This window comes from Mandrillus leucophaeus, unplaced genomic scaffold (genome assembly GCF_000951045.1).
Source record: "Mandrillus leucophaeus isolate KB7577 unplaced genomic scaffold, Mleu.le_1.0 Scaffold465, whole genome shotgun sequence".
Lineage (NCBI taxonomy): Eukaryota > Metazoa > Chordata > Mammalia > Primates > Cercopithecidae > Mandrillus > Mandrillus leucophaeus.
Genome location: NW_012104976.1, coordinates 2,509,559 through 2,527,958, shown reverse-complemented (window position 1 = coordinate 2,527,958; position 18,400 = coordinate 2,509,559). Strand labels below are relative to the sequence as shown.

General features: G+C 47.0%; 1 long non-coding RNA gene across 1 annotated transcript in view; it reads left to right on the top strand.

The window, feature by feature from the left end:
• The first annotated feature begins 519 nt into the window (after positions 1 to 519).
• LOC105550123 overlaps positions 520 to 18,400 on the top strand; it is a 22,114-nt gene continuing 4,233 nt past the window's right edge. The window contains exon 1 of the long non-coding RNA XR_001007650.1: positions 520 to 599. This is a non-coding gene — a long non-coding RNA (uncharacterized LOC105550123). The remainder of the gene's footprint in view (positions 600 to 18,400) is intronic.

Sequence of the window (18,400 nt, the reverse complement as noted above, 5' to 3'; positions counted from 1 at the left end):
GATGTTATGGGACAGTAGTTCAGATGCCTGGGTCACTTTCTCATCATCTTTTATTTTTCCCAAGGCTTTGGTTTAAAAGCCTCTGTTCCTTCACCTTCCACTTTCGTTTCTTTTTCTAGTCCCAAACCTGTATCCCTCATTTTTAAATCAGTGGTTTTTGATTGCAGGGAATAGCCATGCTCTCATGGCAGCTTAAGTTAGCAGTGAGTTTGTTGTAGTAATCCCAGGAATACAAGGAGCAAAGCTTGACTGCCTGCTGGAGTGGGAAGGCCCCTCTAACTCCACGCAGGGGCTGCGTGCTCCTGCCCGTCACACACATGCACGCATGTGCCAGTGTATCTGTCTCTGTCCCCTTCTGGAGCAGGACGGTGATAAGTGTCTATCCCTAAGCCAGTTGGGAGAAGGGGACCGTGTGACTGCCCTCTCAGCATGGGCTGAGGGGCTGGGGAGTCCCAAAAAAGGAGTCTATGGAGGGATACCTTCCCAGCACCTATGATATCTTTTCTTCTAATTTCTCAACAGGAATAACTCAAGTCACCTGTACGGAAAATCAGTTTGCTGAAATTATTCAATCAACGATTCTTTAAGTTGAAGAAAAGGTAAACATTCTCTTATAAGGGAAACTCGTTGTCTGGGGAGAGGTTACTGTCCCTGTCATTCCTCCCATATGCCCAGTTTTGTGTGTAATATTTTACCCCTTCTCTCTGCCTGGCCAAGTTCCTCTTCATCCCTCAAGATCTTTATCAAATGCCACCTTTGTCCTTTGTGGAAGATCTCCTCCAGGCTGCGGGTGATTTCTCCTGCTGTTGAACCCCCACGACACTTTCACCTTCCTGTGACGTTTGTGTTCTCGTTTGCCCTTCCCCTGATGGTCTCACCCTTCCTCTCTTGGCAGGTCGGGTAGAGGTCCGTGACACACCCCCCATCATAGTACTTACCTCCACACTTTATTCTCGTTGCCTGTTTTTGTGTTTTCCCCAGTAAGCTCGTCGAGGGCGCATCTGAATTGTGCCTGGGACACAGTCGGTACTCCGTAAATGTTTCTCGAATGACTAATGTAGGAGCCTCCCCACAAGAGGCCTGCTCCTGTGTGGACCCACATCATACCCCCACCACGCCTCCTTTACTGGGCCTGTACTAGAAATCATTCTTAAATACATTATGATCTTTGAGCATTCATCCGAAATTCCTGATCTTCTCCAGGTGTCCTTTGGCTATTGATGAAATGAAGCTAATAGCAAAGCTTTGGTATCTGATTCTTTTTTTTCACATTCGATTTTGGGCCCACGTTAAGAGCAGGAATCCAGAAGTGGAGAGGAAGGTGACAGGCAGAGCTGGATGCCAGTGGTCCCTGGAGCACAGCTCCCCAGCCCGCTTCCACCCCTTGTGGCGGGTGTGAGTGGGGGTTGCGTGTGGTGGGGTTTAGGTCTCGCTGTGGTTGTGGCCCCTCCTGTCTGCTGCACCAGTGGATCACCTTCTCCATTTGTGCCATGCTCTCGACTGCTTCACTCAGTGACTTTGTGTCTTAATCCACCTCCCTGCCCCCAGCCTTTGTCTTTTAAATGAACAAGTCAGCAGGTTCCTTTTCTCAAAGTGTTTACTGTAACAGCTAAAGATCCCAGAAAAGTTTCTTGTTAATTTTATGAGTTTATGCATCATAGCCAGAGAGACAAAGCATAGATCGTGGGTGTTCCCAGAGACACAAATTTCCAGAGATTGTTTTGGGTATTCATTTGCACATTGTTGTCTGGGTTGGACATGTGTATTGGGCTTCAGTGTGAGGCTTTTAATATGTATATCCTGTTATCAATAAAAAATTATCCAAGCGGTTGAATCCTGTGAGACTTCGCGAGTGTGTGCAAATCAAGTATACTTGACTTTTCAACCTCTTCTTTCAATGTAACTTTTATACAAAATAAATAATCAATTGACAGTTCTCAAAAAAAAAAAAAAAATCAGTGTAGTTGGTCACCATTATCTTGGAAGACTTGACTCAGCCCTTTCTGCCTGTAACAGTAACCAGCAATTGTCTCTCACATTGGTAGAGTGCTTTCTCTTTTGCAAGGTGCTTTGACACACATCGGCAGATTTGCTTTTCCCGCCAGTCCTGGGAAGCAGGCAGAGGCGAGTGGTAACCTCTCATTTTCAAAGTCAGGAAATAAGCTCAGAAGTTCGATGTCTGGCATAACGTCATGAGCTGATGTGAATGGGGTTCAGTTTTTCCCACCCCATCTCATCTTGCTCCCTCTCCTTTGGAAGCCATGGCAAACTAATAGTGTCACAAAACCATCTCTTCCCCACCCTCAGTGTTCCTTTGAGGGAGGGGAGTCTTGACCTTCTGTTGAGAGTCTGACCCTGGTGCTCCCTCCACCCTCAGCCAGGCAGCTCTCTTGAAAAAGCAGGTATGTTCCTCCTGAGACCTTCCAGTCAGTCTTGAAAGTTTTGTTTTTGTTAAGACTAATTTAAATACAAGAAATTTAATTAGTTTACATGAGTGCTGTATTGTCTTACTCTGAGTAAACTGGAAGACACTAACAGGTTTGATCAGCTTAATTCAGCTGTATCTGATGATGTTCTTTCCCTTTCTTCTCTTTTAAATAATTGCAAATGGTTTCTATCAATCAAGGCAGCAGAGCACAGTGCTTTATTGCCATGTGGAATTGTTTAGTTAACTGTGATTTTTTAAAAATGGCTCAACTTTTAATGAAAGAGCGGATTGTCAAGTGACTTTTTGATTTGTTCTTTGATGGCGAAATGGGAAAATAGAACCATCATAATAAAAAACCAGCTTCTATTCTAGAAGAGAGGCTATTAACTTAAGAGCAGGATATGATTTCCGTGAATTGTTGTTTTCCTAAAACAGGCCACTGTCTCTCGTCTTTTTATTTTGAGACCTTCCTCTGATACTCTTTTAGATTAACATTTTCCTATGGGAAACTGTAACCTGGAATCCCCCAAACAGGTTGGTACTCCCCATAGTGTAAGCATTGGGCCCCAAGACCAGATACCAACACCCTTTTACTGGGAATCCGAAACATCAATATCGAGAAATCTGCAAGCCTATTGTGATGCTTGTAATCAAAGGAAACATCAGGCTTCACATTTTACTTACAGTTGTGGCATGATGCAAGCACCATTTTACTGTTAAGGTTATTGTTTTCTTAACCCCAAAGCTGGATCTTCATTAGTGAAGATCCTCATAGAGCTACCCACATGGGGTAGCCTCTATGGGGTCCCAGGTGGGGTCCCAGGTGCTCCTTAGTGGTTGTGCCCACCTTGAATTGGCACAGTGGCAGGACCTCCGAGCACCATGAGAGGATGGACAGGGGTCACCTCTGAGGCTGGCCCGAGGACTCCTCTGTGTTCTGTAGCATTCTTACACCCTTTTCACAGTTAGCAAACTTGATATCTCATGGGCACCTCAAGCTTACTGTGTCCAGATTTTAACTGTTGGTCTGCTTCTACCATAGTCCCTTTCTAGGCCTCCTCCCTTCCCTCATCTTATTAAGGTGCATAGTTGTTAACTCACTTTGTCAAGCCAGAAACTGGGAGTTCATCTGTTAATACTCGTCTTTTTCTTCCTCCAAATCACCAAGTCCTAATGCTGCCTCTCCTAAAGTGGATATTGAGTTCATCCATGGCCTTCCTGTATCCACCCCCAAGTCCAAGCCAACATCATCCTTTGCCAGGTGACTGCCACACCCTTTTAACTGGCTGCCCTGCCTGCTTCTCTTTTTCTTCTGTTCCTGTCATCACTTTGGACCCAATGCAATCTTTAAAATTCTTGTCAAATCATTTCACTACCTTGCTTGAAACCTGTTGGTGACCTCATCCTGCACTTGATGAAACACATAAGCCCAGTGCAGCTCGTGGAGAGGACTGCTCTGTCTGGGCCCCTAGGCCTGGCTTCAGAGGCACAGCATTGTTGGCACCACGTTGTTATAGCTTGTGAGACACTCTCCGCTTCACTCTTGGCTTCCTTGGAAGATTGCAGTGACTTCAATTTTCCAGATGCAATAAAATATCTCAAACTCTCAAAGGTGTACTTAGAATGAATATTGTGTTCTGGGAAATGGAACAAGGGGTGATTTGTTCCTCCAGACACCAGAATAACAATTCCTAGAACACAGAGGTGGACCACTATTTCATTTGGAACCTTAATAAGTTAATAGCCAATAAGTAATCATCTGAAATTGCAATACTCCTTGCTACTCCCCAAGCAACCTCCCCACCCTCCACGCACATATTTTGACATAAAAATGTGCAGCAGCATTTTAGCTCAGGAAATCTTGAATGAAACTTGGTTCTAGGTTGGTACAAGAAAAGACTGGCATTCTAGTATACAAGGGAAAAAGAAAGCTAAATATTAGCATACAGCTTTCCTTTTTAAATATGTTTCTCCTATCTTGAAGCCGATTTGTTTTCCTTAGTCTTGAGCTTTACTCCTGTGTGTGTGTGTGCGTGTGCAGCCATGCACACACCTGTAAAGCACGTACCTGAATTTCATCTTAGGCATGATACTCTCCATTCTCAGGCCTTCCCCAAGGTAATTAATGGTAATACTGACATTCCAGCTGGATGTTTGGTACACTGTGGCCTCAAGACAACTTTTCTATGATCTCGAAATTGAAATGTTTTAAGATACGAGTTTGGTGGGTCCCCCTGATGAGTTACAGCAAAGATTGTAATGGGAATACTAGCAAAGGTGATTTTAATGGTGTCATGAGCGTTGTGATAGAGTATATTACCCAGAGTCATGGGAACACAGAGATGGCCCCTCACTCACCCTGGGGAGTGGAAAGTCATGTGACCCTTGAGATGGGTCTTGAAAGAGATGCCAAGTACCAAGTGCTTATTACTTTTTTGCCAAGCAGAAGGAAGGTTTGGGAGAACGGGTGCAAAGGGCATTTCAGACAGCTGCATGGAGAAAGGCCTGGGAGGTCAGCTAGAGCGTGGCATGCCAGAGAACCCCGAGGAGGGTTGCTGCTGCAGTGGAGGGCATGGTGGGGTGGGAGTTGAGCGCAAAAGGTGGGCAGGAGCCAGATCATGCAGGTCCTTCCTTGGGGACCAGGTTAAGCAAGGGATTTGGATTTTGTTCTAAAGGCAGTGGAATGCCACTGTAGAATTAAATACTAGGGAGTTACTGGATCGGGTTTGTTTTTTGCAATAGGGATTCTGTAGGCATGGTCTGTACTAAGACTTCTCCTGAAAGTCAGTGATCTGATTCAGATATGCAACTCCTTTTATTAGTTCTAATGGGTGTGAAACTTAAAATTCCACAGACTTGCACGTTTTAGGTGTGACTGTAGGCTGGATGTTGCTAAGTGACTGACGTGTGATTGGTGTTTAGTGCCCTGCTGGAGTTTCTGGATGATTGTACTGCCCTGAGTTGCCATGCTCAGCAGTGGGGCATTCCAGCTGCCTGCTGAGTACGGACACAGGCAGTTGGATTCCTGCTGGTTTGGAAATGGCACTCTGACAGTGCAGCGTCAGTGAGGTCTTGAATTTGTGACAGCAACTGAAAAGTTGCTGGGAATCTAGAGGTCTAATTATACTGTTAACTTGGCTTTCTCATTATTTGGTTAACATGATTTGGTTGGTTGTTAACCCTGTACTATGAAGCGACGCATATTTATGCTAGGAACATGTTTTGGCTTCAAAGTTTATGATAACTAGACTTTAAAACAGGTATGAGGTTTAGATGCATCATCTGTATCCCTTTGCAAAAGATATCTCTGTCTCCCACATTTGCTTCTCTGATGATTCTTCAGTGTTATTACCATGTTATTTTTTGCTGCTAAGGGGAAAATATGTGGGATGAGCAAGGGTGGCATCCCTTGCCCTGCCTCCATGGGCAGTGGTTCTGAAAGGACTCAGGAGTGTTTGCATTACTTAAGGCTTGAGAAAGCAGTAAGGTGAAGGCAGAGAAATGGTGGAGGAGGCTATCACCATTTCCTCAACAACAAAGATGAGGGCTGTGGGGAAGGAGAGAGGGGCATGTTTGAGAGATGTTTAGGATAAGGGAGGACAGTCTGATGTAGGGAATGACAGAGAGGAGTGGTGTCTAGGAGATCCCCAAACTTCTGGCTTGGGCAGCATTGATGAGAGGGACAGTCTTGTATCACCCAGCAAGTATACAAAGCAGGCCACGATGAGGAGGCTTGGGAGTGGGCAAGAGTGCGGCTTGTTCTCCCACTGTGTGCAGACAGAACAGCCATGCATGACGTGTCGTCAGAGGTCAGGGTTGGGCTCGGCACAGAGGCATTGAAAGCCAGGTCCTATCTGTACCCTGTTTTGTTGTCAGTGGGGAACCCATGAACACATTCTAGTTAGAGGACTAAGATCAGACATGGGTTTCTGTGAAATCATTCCCTGGAAATTGAGTTACCGGGAGGCTGGAGGCAGGGAGGCATCTGGGTAGAGTTGCTGAGGACTCAGTGATGGCAGGGAGAACATACAGGCATGGGTATGCATGCAGTGTCTGCAGCCTCTATTTTATTTGGGGATGGGTTGGGATACGGATTCTAGAGTCAACACAGAAGGGAATGAGCAGCCCTTAGTAAGCTATTAATCAGGAGCGGGTGGGGGCAGCAAGGGGAAGATGGAGTAGAAGGTGACCAGGAGTGCTCTCCTCTGTTCTGGTGCCCAGGCTTGCCTTAGTTAACAGTGGCCCCACGGTGGCCTGAGTGGACCTAAGGCTGGAGCTGGTCTGACCCTTGCTGACCTGGAGGCTTCTGTGCATTCTGCAGTTGGGCCAATGGCAAGATCAATAAACCTTGTCTTCAGTGCTCAGAAGCCGCCTTTTTCTGTGCCATTTGCCAAAACCATTCTCATTGACTGGTAAATCAGCTTAAGGTTCAGCAAAAAGGAGGACATTTAAGTTAAAGATCAAATATTTATCACTTTGTTAGTGACAAATGCAACTTCAGCAGCTCAAGTTCATTTTCTAATGGGGTGATTCCCTTTCTCCTACCCTAAAATAGACTCTTAGGAGACCCTGGAGAACTTTGACACACCGCTATGTAAGTATTTGATAGCAGCTTAGCTTACTGCCTTTCTTTTGCAAAATATTTGAATTTTGTCAGGAATCAAAGGTCTGCAGTGAAGCACACACGGTAAGCATTGAGATGTGCACAGTGTGTTTGCAGAATCCCTTTTGGACTGGCCGTCTCAGCTGCTCGGCTAGTCCCCTTGCTCACCATACATCAACCCTCTCTGCTCTGGTCACCCTGGCCTCTTACTACCCCTTAAAACCTTCATGCTGCTCCTGCCTTGTGGCCTTTGCCCTCCATGCCCTTCCCTGGCACGCTCTTCTTTGAGGTCTCCTTGGGGCTTGCTCCAGCCTTTCCTGCAGGCCTCTGCTCTCCAGTCAGAGGCAGTCCCTCGTGATGCTCTCTCTGTTAAATCACATCCCCCACCCGGTCACCTTACACTCTTTTGTCTTGCTTCGTAGCACTTTGTTCCTTGACATATTACACTTTTTTTTGTTTATTTTTTATCTCCATCAGTTGGAATGTGAGTTCCATGAGACCAGGAACTTTGTTTTCATTATTCTGTCCTGCTACCAGGACATTACCTAGCACATCGAGTCTGCCTTGTATTTGGTGAATCAGTGAATGATCATATGGACCGGTCAGTCAATCAGTTTGTGTATTCACAACAGTTAATCAGCATGTGGCATGTGGTAGGTGCTCAGGAAGTATTTGAAAGAATGAATTGGTGAGTGAGTGAATGAATCTGTGCATGGTTAGTCGCCAACACTGGTGCTCAGCAACTATTAGCTGGATAAGTGAATGGATGCTGGAGCTTACTCGCCTGTCTCTGGGGCTAGTCCCCAGCTTCTTTATTGGGGGAAGGCCTGGATGCACAACCTTTGGTGTGTGCTGTTGTTGTTCCTGTTTGATAAATTCAGTTAGTCCCCTCACTCTTTCCGTTTGTCCGCCATCAGCCAGGCTCTGTAATTAACTTACTGTAATTTAGCTGAGAGGTGAATTTTTCATTTTAAAGATGTTATAAACAGCTGGTGCTTGTGGCATCTTGGTTGTTGATGAAGTTCATGCCTAAAAGAACATGAGGGCTGTGTTACGTGTCCAGGAGAGAGGGGACTGTTAGCCCACACCTGGCCACAAAAACATGGGGACAGTCTGGCAAGTTCTGGCAAAGTTGTTTTTCTCTAGTTCCAGTGCACCGGCGTGCCAGCATGGGGGCCAAGGATTAGGGTCAATGTGGTCATCTTCCTCAAGGGTCACATTTAACCCAAAGATTTGGGAGAAATAACATTTTAAAATTTTACAACAAATGCTGATATTTGTTAGAGAATAATTCAATATCGCTTAGTAGTTAAGAGCAGGCTGTGGAACCAGACTGCCTAGGTTTGGCTCTGTCTCACCACTTACTTGCCTGGTGGTCCTGAGCAAGTTACATAGTCTCAAAACTCATTTCTCACTTCTAAGGTGGGAGCCTGTGATGCAGTAGAGCCAACAGCATGGGGATGTCAGGGATCAGTGAGAGCCACGGAAGGCTTTATCACAGTGTGTGCACATCGTAAGTAAACAACAAGGGGGATGTTACATGTGATCACTTGACGTTTTAAGATAACAGAAGAGCCAAATGAAATTTTATTCTTACCCTGGCTATGCCTTAGACATGGCCTCCAGGGATGGGCATTGATTTCCTTCTGCATATTTCAGATGGGCAAGTTAGGAGAAGCACTGCCTTAACAAAACCTAGTGCACACCACTGGATGGCTTGCATGCTTTCTCAAGAATTCTTCCCCAGCCTTGCCTTGGAGTTGAGCTGCCGTTAAGGAAGTGATGAATTAGCCATGCTTACTTTTAGTACCTGCTGTTTTAAAGTACCTAATTGAATAGCAAATGAAGTTGAGGGAACCTACAGATTTGGATAAAGAACTGCCAAGGAATGACGGTATATAGAGGAGCTTGTAACTTGTCTGAGCATTTTCACACAGATTGCTTGCATTTCGTTCTTATAACCACCTATTCTTTAAGGTAGAGAAGACTGTCAGAATGGAAAGAGATTTCAGTAATTCTTGGGTCCATCTCTTTGATCTGATTTCTGAAGTCCCTTCTTCAGCATCCTATTCATCTTTCAGACTCTGCTTGGTTTCTCCAGGAGATAGAGCATTTTCTGCCCCAAAGGCAGTTCAATCTGGGTCCCTGTAACTTCTACACATTGGTTTAGGTTCTTTTAGAGCCGCAGCTAAATCTAGCCCTTCTTCAACCTGTAATTTATCCCCTTTTAATGTACAGACCTCTGGAGCTAGTGTTTCCACAACCTCACCTGGCCACTTAACCATTGTGATTTAACCATTAAATATATGAAGTCTGCAAGAGGCAGCCTTGACTGGCAGGTCGACTTAGTCCAGTGGACTTCAGCTGCAGGTCTCAACTCATTGATTGATGGCGAAATCTCTTTTGTGGATCGCAACCAGCATTTTTTTTTTTAATGAAATGAAGTATCAGACTATATAAACAGATATTTTCTCAAACTCTGATTTCAGTTCGTGTTGCATGTGCTGCTGTTACATTCTTTCTGCACATGATAAGCATTTCAAAAGCCATGTTTTGGACCCTTTTACAGGAATTTCAAGTTACTTCATTTTTATTTAGTTATCATCTTTGTCCTTTTAATGGTTGACTTGGCTTCATGTCAACTAGTTAAAGACATAGTTGCTGTGTTTCAGGTCGCTGGTGGCTATTAATTTAACTCTGATTCCTCTGTAAAGAAGGGCATGTCCTGGCTGGCCAGGGTTAAATAACAAGATCTGTTCAAAAGCTCTGCTTCCTCATTTTTCCTTACTCCACCTTCAGTGAGAGGAGCTGGTTGTGAGCACCTAGAGGATTTCATGCAATCTTAGGGCCTGTCCTTAAAAGGCAGCCTTTCCTCAAGGCAGGAGGAGCCTACTTTGCTGCTGGCTCTGGGAAGGAGCTTTTGAGGACAAACCTGCACTTACATGGGCTGCTTTGGTCTCTAGACTGCCCCGAGCCTGAAAGTATTCTCACAAACAAGAGAGGCACCTTATCACAACTTGGTGTGAAGGATGTGACAATACCTCTAACTGGAAAGGGAGGGATGTGGCTTAGTTGAAAGAGCAAATTTGTGAGTCCAGCATTGTTTTCTGGTCCTGAACTCTCTGCATAGGGGATGGAGGGGGAGATGGGTGTGGGGGGACAGGTGAGGGACAGCTGTGGAGAGAGGGGGCTTCTTGGACACAAGACTTAAGCTCTTTGAACAATGGTCGGATTTCAGGCTCAGGGCCTATGCCAGGGATTTTTCTTTTGTAATCTCATGTCATCTTCACGTTGTCTTTCTCTTACTTTGTCGTACTGGCCTGATGAAACCCCATCCTGGTTAAATTGAACCTCCTACTTCTTCTGTGCCTACACCTGCGCGGTTGGTGCCATCCTGACTTGCCTGCTTCAAGCTGTGTGGCCCACGACTGCAGTGGGCCCCGAGGCGGTGGCGGGTGCACGCCACTCCCATTCAGTCATTGCCTCCTGGGACAGCTGTTTGTGGCTTCTCTTCAGACTTCCAACATCTCCCTCCTCTCCCTGCCTCCTAAGCAGATGCTCTTCTTCCAGGAATTATTTTTCCTGCATAATTATTTTGTCATTATTCCTTATGATGATGATGATGACAGCTAATGCTTATATTATACCTACTATGTACCAGTCACTCTTCTTGTATATCAGTTTTCTATGTCCAATGATTAGCCCCATTTTTCAGGTGAGAAATCTGAGGCACAGAAAGATTAAGTAACCTGTCTGAGGTTGCAGGGCCGATAAACGGCAGAACTAGGATTTCAGGCCAGCACTGCCTCCGAGTCTTCCCGGTGCTCTTGTTTACTGCAGTCTGGAGAAGAGTTGCCCTCTCCGCCTTCCGTCTGCCTGCTGCCACCCTCCCTCAGACTTACTCCGATCTTGCCCCTGACCTCTTCACCAAAACTGCTCTGCAAGCCATGGAGGACCTGCGTGTGGCCAGACCAGATGACCAGCTCCCCCTTCCTCAGGACACCTTCTTCATTTGCCTTCCAAGCCACCATCTTCTGCCTGGTTTTCTTCTTCACTCCCTTTTCAGTCTTTTCCTGCTTCCTCTTCAACTCCCCCAAGGTCTAGACTTTGGATTGCTCCAGGGCTCAGTTCCCTACTCTGCGCACACTCTGCTTCCGGCTTTAAGGGCCCACGGCTCCCAGGGTCCTGTGGCCAGCCCATTCTCCCTGCACTGCAGGCCCATGCCTCCAGCTGCCTTTTCGTGCCTCTACTAGGGATGGCTGATAGATTGTCAAACTCCAGCTCTCCCCACCCACCTCACACCCGCCTTGCAACTTCCCACCTCCCTCAATGGCAATTCCATTCTTCCAGTTGCGCAGGCCCGAGAACCTTCAGTCTGTTTGCTTTTTTTCACACTCCATTTCCAGTCTCGGTAAATTGTGTGGCTCTGCCTTCGAAGTGCAGACCACTTTGCACCACATCTACCTCTATCCTGTACCATCTACCCCTATCCTGTACCATCTACCCTTATCCTGTACCATCTACCCTTATCCTGTACCATCTACCCTTATCCTGTACCATCTACTCTTATCCTGTACCATCTACTCCTATCCTGTACCATCTACTCCTATCCTGTACCATCTACCCCTATCCTGTACCATCTACCCCTATCCTGTACCATCAGGTTTTACCTGAATAATTCATGAGCATCTTCACTGATTTCCTTGCCTTAGCCCTTTCATGACTGCAGTCAGTTGTCCACAGAGTTCTTTTAAAATGTAAGCAGCACCCTCCTGTGGCCTCATCTCGCCCTCTGCTGCTCCCTCTCTGACCCCTCAGCTCTCCCTTTGCTTTCTCCGGACTTGTGGCCCCTGTGTGCTTCTCAGATGTGCAAGTGATGCCCCGCCTGAGGGTCTGTGCATGGGTCCTGCCCTGCCTGGAAGATCTTCCCAGGAATCTGCACAGATCCCTTCAAGTCTCTGGCCCAGTGTCACTTTCTCATGAAGCCTTCCCTGCTCAGTTACTCTAAATTTGCAGCCTCTGCGCCTCCAGCAGCACACAGCATCATCTGACACATGCTCTATCCATTTGTTAGTTGTCTGTCTCTCCACATTCCCTGTGAATGAAGACAGCTTCATTACCTGAAGGCAACATTTTTGCTTGTTTTGTTCATAGCTGCATCCTCAACATTGTCCCCTGACATACAGGGTATGCTTTAAAAATATTTGAATGCTAGGTACTTTTATCTTTGTTTGACAATATAGTAATTGAGGGTCTTAAGAAGTTAAGTTACTTGCCCAGGATCACAGACCCTAGAATTGCCAGGATGGGACTGAAACCCTGACATGCACTTAACTTACCATGTGCTGCTTTTTCTTGTTAACTAAGGACAATAATACATAACACAGTTACTTCGAGGATGAAATGAATAATGCACAGAAAAGCACTTTATTAATCCAAGTGTGCCAAAAAAATGTGACTTATCTAATTTATTGAGAACGCTAGCTTTCATATCTCTGTCATTTGGCAACCCACTCAGATTCTTTTGTGTTTTTGGATTTTTATTTGGGAGTAGCCACTGCTGCTGCCACTGCTGCGAAATAACATTTTCTTCTTTTTTCTGCCGTTGGTGTGAGAAGTATGTGTGTGTGTGTGTATCTTTTATCTGTCTGTAACTATTGTGGTCCCTCCTCCCCTCATACACCCACTGGCTTTCAGGTCAAGAGCTTTCCTGACCCCTGTGGCCTGTCGGCAGCAGGGAGCAGTGGAGCTGGCACCTGTGTGGCTGTCCTTATTGGTTCATGTATATGTTCCTGGGGCAGACACTTATGTTATCAGCAGGTGCTTTGCGGGTGTCGGGAGTCCCATCTTGCACAATTCTCCTGGCAACCTGTCTGTCCCCTACCCCCACTCTGCAGCTGCCTGGAGTGAAGTGATCACAGGCCCATTATGGCTAAATACCAGGGACATAAAATGAAGCAAGCGCACTTGATGAACCGCAGAGCTGCTGCTCTCAAGTGCAGAATTTATGTCTCCCTGAACCCAGGGCAGCTTCCCTGGGCTTATAGCATAAAGCATAGAGCAGTTTGGCCCTTCTAATGCCTCATGTTGTAATAATGACACAGCTACAGGAAGAGATGGTGAAGCTTTCCCCATCTATCCCCTTCTTGTGTTGTTTATTCATTTGTGTTCCTGATTTTGAAGTGGGAGAAACATGCAGCCACTTCTTAGGGAGCACCTTAAACTGTTTTTTCTGAAGACAGGAGAGCTTCGACACTTTAGAAAAGGAGAACAGCATTGAGAATGTCTAGTGGTTGGATGTCTGGGCCTGGTTACTGTTCTCACGTGGGTTGTACAGTGGGATGTAATTGGCAGTGTACAGGGACTTAGCATGGACTCCAGATCTGGTCAAGCTATTCTCGGCAGGCACCCCTTCAACAGCCTGTGACATCCTTGGCTCCCTCCATGCTGTTGACGCTGGGCAGTGTAGGGGTGGGTGGAGAGAGTTGCACTTTTCCTGGGGGCCTTTAGAGCAGCCTGGCCCACACTGAAAACTCAAGCAGGATGTGGTGCATCTTTTAACCCAGAACGACTGCCCAGCCGGCATGTAGCGACACCTTCCAGGCATCAGGGTTAGCCTGATTGTAAGCAACAGACTTTACCTGCTGCCAAATGAGACACACCCGGAGGGCCTGTGTTCCTCTCACAACCCTCCCTGTGTCCTCAGCTTCCAGAGCTGACAAGCAGGAACCAGGCATGGACTCTTGATCTGTGTCCCATTGGTCCACATGCCTTGTAGGGGATAGCCTGGCGTCCCCTGCAGAAGCAGCTGTGTGGAGTGGGAGGAACGTAGTTTCTGAGCCAGAAAAAGCTTGATTGGAATCCCAGCTGCACTATTGACTTTCTAACTCCCTGGGGCCTGCTCTAAGCCTCAGTTCCCTTGTCTGCAAAATGGGGATGAAGTCTGCTGTGAGGCTTGCATGTTTGTGGAGGACTTTAGTGCAGTCGCTTGATAGGTATTGAGCAATCAGGAAGCAGTAACTGCTGTTCTTATTTGTGGGGGCGTTGGAAGGCACTATGGGGTCACACAAATGGGTGGACTTTGGAATCAGGTCTGAGTTCAAATCCTCATTCGGCAGGTCATTCATTAAATACTTAACGAGTACTTATTGCAGGTTTTATAGTGGAGTTGAGATTGTGCTTGTTCCCAGCAGTCTTTGATGTTGGGTAACAGCATACTTTACTGAATCTCAGTTTCATCATTTAAATGGGGGTAAAAATACCAATCTTGTATGATTGTGGTGGGAATGAAATAAGTATTTATAAATGGCAGCTAGCTAGTTTATTATTACAGAATTTTCTATTCTAACTCAATGGTTAGTTGCCTAAGATGAACTGCTTGTCTTAAAATATTCCAGCTTTGATATTCAGTCCAGCAGATGTTTGTTGAGCACCTGTTATATAAAAGGCATCATGCCAGCCCAGGAGAATATTCTTACCAGCAAGGCACATTTGCAGTCCCCCAAGAAGTGGAGACGTCAGAGGCCCAGCCAGCTAGGCAGTAGCTGCCAGTCAGTGCTGCAGTAAAGGTATAAACCAAGTCCTGAGATAGATAGCACCGAGGAGGAAGCTGTTGTTTCTGCGTGGAGGAGCTGGCGAAGGCCATGTGTGATGGTTGTCTAAAGATGAGAGACTGCACAGGCAGGTGACAGTGCGAGGAAAAAGGGCATTCCAGCAGAGATGTTCCATCAGCAAAGGCGTGGAGCTGAGAGCCCACAGGGAGGCTCAGGTGTGGTGGTAGTAGTGGGTCATTTGGGTGTGGTGAGGCTGGAAAGAGTGAATGGGGCTGGGCTGTGAAGGCTTAGGGAGTTCTCAGCCTTGTGGGCTGAGCCTATGATGTGGAAGGCTTACAGGAGGGCAGGGTGAGCCCCTGACTGCATGGGGCAAGCTGTCCGGTAAAAGTATAATGCCAGCTACTCATGGAATTTAAAACTTTTCTAGTAGCCACATTAAAACAGAAAAAAGAAAACAGGTGGAATCGATTTTAATAATAGATTTCATTTAACCCAGTATATTCAAAACATTATTTCAACATGTAATCAGCATAAATAACTTTTAATGAGCTATTTGGCATTCTTTCTTTTGGTACTAAGCCTTCAAAATCTTGTGTGTATTTTATACCACAGCACAGCTGAATTTGGACCACAGCCATATGGCTGATGTTCAACACATGGCCGGTGGCTGCTGCATTGGCCGCACAGGGTTAGCGGGTCTGGGGTGATGAGAGTTGAAAGTGATCTTCCTTGTCCTAGACCTTCCCCTGAGAGCCTGAACCAGCCTTCTCCCATCAAACCTTTAAACAGACCTGCCCAACAGCTAATTGGCAACTCAGGGAAAAGAGAAAACCTGGGGAATTTTGTCATCCATGGGTTTTATGGTGCAAAAAAAAAAAAAAAAAGTAGAATTCCGTGGTGTTTCCCAGATTCATGTACATCTCCAAGGGACAGACCTCACTGGACAGCAAGTTACTGTGTACCATTTATTGAGCCTCTGGTATGGTCTGTTCATCCACTACATACTTCAGATAATACATTATTTCTAATTTTTCGATGTCTACAAAACAGGTTTCTCACCCATTTTACAGAGGAGGAGAGTCGGGACATGAGAGATTTAGTACCTTGTCCAAGATCGTTTAACCCGATGAGGCAGAACTAAGACACAAACCTGATTTCGAACTTGTGTTCCTACCTTTCCCTAATAGGATCTAACACTCTGTGTACATTATAATCTCCAAATCGGAGAAAAGTGCATATAAGAAGTTAGCATGTGTGCATACATGCATATCTATATACACAGAAGTAGGAAAAGATGGGAAAGTTACAATCACAGAAAAAAAATCACAAACAGTTCTGTGCTGAAGAATGCGTCCCCGCTTTCCTCCTCTCTGCCTCTGGTCTCCTGCCCACACATCCTGAGGACCATTTGGAATGTCCCCATACCGACCGGTTGCCGTGGGTGTGTGCTGGTGGGGGGTAGGGGTGTAGCAGGTGGAGTTTCATTAGAATCAGTAGAACTCAGGCGTTTGTGAAGTTTCCGTTTCCCTGGTTAGGGAAGCTAGAGGCCGTGGGGCACTGGCATTTGAGAAGCTGGAGGTTGCAGCTTCCATCCTGCCTGAGCTGCTTGCTGGGCAGAAGCCAGGCTGAGCAGGCTGAGATGTGAGCTTCATTTGTTTCTCTCTGCAAGGGGCTGCTGAACCATGATGGGGGCACAAAGTGGGTGAAGGGCGGGAAGACAAGTGCGGTGCACCCAGGAAGGTGGGGACTGTCCAGGCTTCAGAGTCACAGATGTGGGTTTGACCTTTGACTCTGCCAGTCCTTTCTTTTGTGTCAGTGGCAGGGCCTTGGATTCCTCATTGTGAAACTGGAGCAGTCATTTTAGGCAGAGCTCTTTCCAGTGTAATGGACAGAGACCCTTGGAGCCAGTCAAAGTTGAAAGAGGTCTTCATCACATACAGAGACACATCGGAGTACCCTGAGGACAGAAGCCTGTGTAGAGCTGGCCTCCCAGGGGACTGGACTTCTCTTGTGGCCTCTCAGGAGTGCTCCCTCCGCCCCCAGGCCTCTCTCCTGCCTGCCTTCCCTGGTGACTACATCTGTGTGATTGTCTAACTTCAGTGTCCCTTTATGTCTCTTAGATTCTTGAAGTAGAGGCCAATTGGCCCAGCTTCTCCTCTAGGCAAGCCCACATTTCAGAGGTCCTAGCAGATGTGATTGAGCTAGCCCTGGCCCAGGAGGCTGCCCAGTGTAGCCCCTGGGCCCAGAGCCATGGTGAGGCAGTCCTCAGCCCGGAGGGAGGCAGGCATGGACAGTGTTCTGTGGTGGCCTTTTCACCCTCCAAAGGTGATTACTTCTTGATTTCTCTTTCCCCGAGCCTGCCTCTCAACTTCCCAGACTTTAAGCTGAAACCTCCGATTTCATTGAAAATAAACAGAAGCCTTTAGTCCCCCAACCTCACAGTACGGAGCCACCCCCACCCCGGGTGCCATCTCCCTACCCTCCTCTTGTTGAGTTCGAAGGGTCCTTTGCCTCTCAAAGGCAGGTCTGTCCATTCGCCTTCCCGTCTTGCTCCTACAGAGACCTCTTCTTTTTTCAGTGTCAGGGTTTTCTCCCATTCTATTAGATCCCTCAAACATCATTCTCTGGTTTCTCTTATTATTTAAAGAAAAACCCTTTTGGCCACACACACTCTTCCCACAGAACTTTGAAGCAGTTGGCGGCCCTGGTGCTGTTTGGCGCGCTGGCATGCAGACCCGTCATCACAAGCTACCGGAAGACAGGGGGGCTTGCAGCAGAGTGTCAGCCAGCTCTGCACTGAGCACGTGCCACTGACAGTTTTTCCTTGGCCAAATGTTCCCGAGCAAGGAAGCAGTGTGTTCGCTTATGTTCTGGCACAAGTGCCTCTGTCATCTGACAGTTGACCTTCTTGACTGTCTTGGTTCCCATAATGGCACGTTCTCTTTTTCCTCACTCCTGTTCTCTGAGTACCCCCTTGCTCTTCCCCTTCCTGCCCGCTCTTCCACTTCCTACCCTATAGCTGTCAGGGTGCCTTGGGGCTCAGTCCTGGGCCCTTTCTCTGCCTGCCTTGGACATGATCTCTCTTAATCCAATAGTTGATGACTTCCAAATACAGATCCTCAGCCCAGACCCAGCTCCTGACTCATTTATCCTATTGTCTCCTTGATATTATTTCCACGACGATCTCTAAGAAGCATCCTCACACGCAGAGAGGTACCCACAGAGCACTCAATGCGCTTCTTGAGCCCACCCTTCCCCAGTGCCCACTCCTGCCCATGCCCCTTCTTGCTTCTCAGGAGACAGAATCACCACCCATGCCACCCATGCGGTGGTTCAGGCTCCAGACCTTGGATTTATTCTTGTGTCCCCCTTTCCCTTATTTGCCATGTCCAGTCAGTCACTGGGGCCTGTCCCTTATACCTTCAGAACATAACTCCATCCTCCTCTTTGTTACCGCTGACCCACCCCGTGTCCAAGCCACCACCAGCCCCCCAGCCCCTAGACTGCTCCAGAGCCTCCCTTTGCGTTCCCTCACAATCCACTCCCCACTGACCAGCCAGAGGGAGCTTTTCAGCACCTGCGCCTCCCTACTGGAAAGCCCTTCAGCGCCTGCTGCTGTTCTTGGAATAATCTTGCCATGGCCTGCAGTAGTACCTCTGCTTCTCCCTCCCCTCCCCTTCCCTCCCTGGAGTCCCCTCCTGCCCTCGCCACCTCGCCACCTCGTTCCTCTCACTCCTCAGTAATCCATGCCCTGCCTGGCTCAGGCCACTCTGCCCTCTGCCTGGTGCTCTTCCCAGCTTTTTTTTTTTTTTTTTT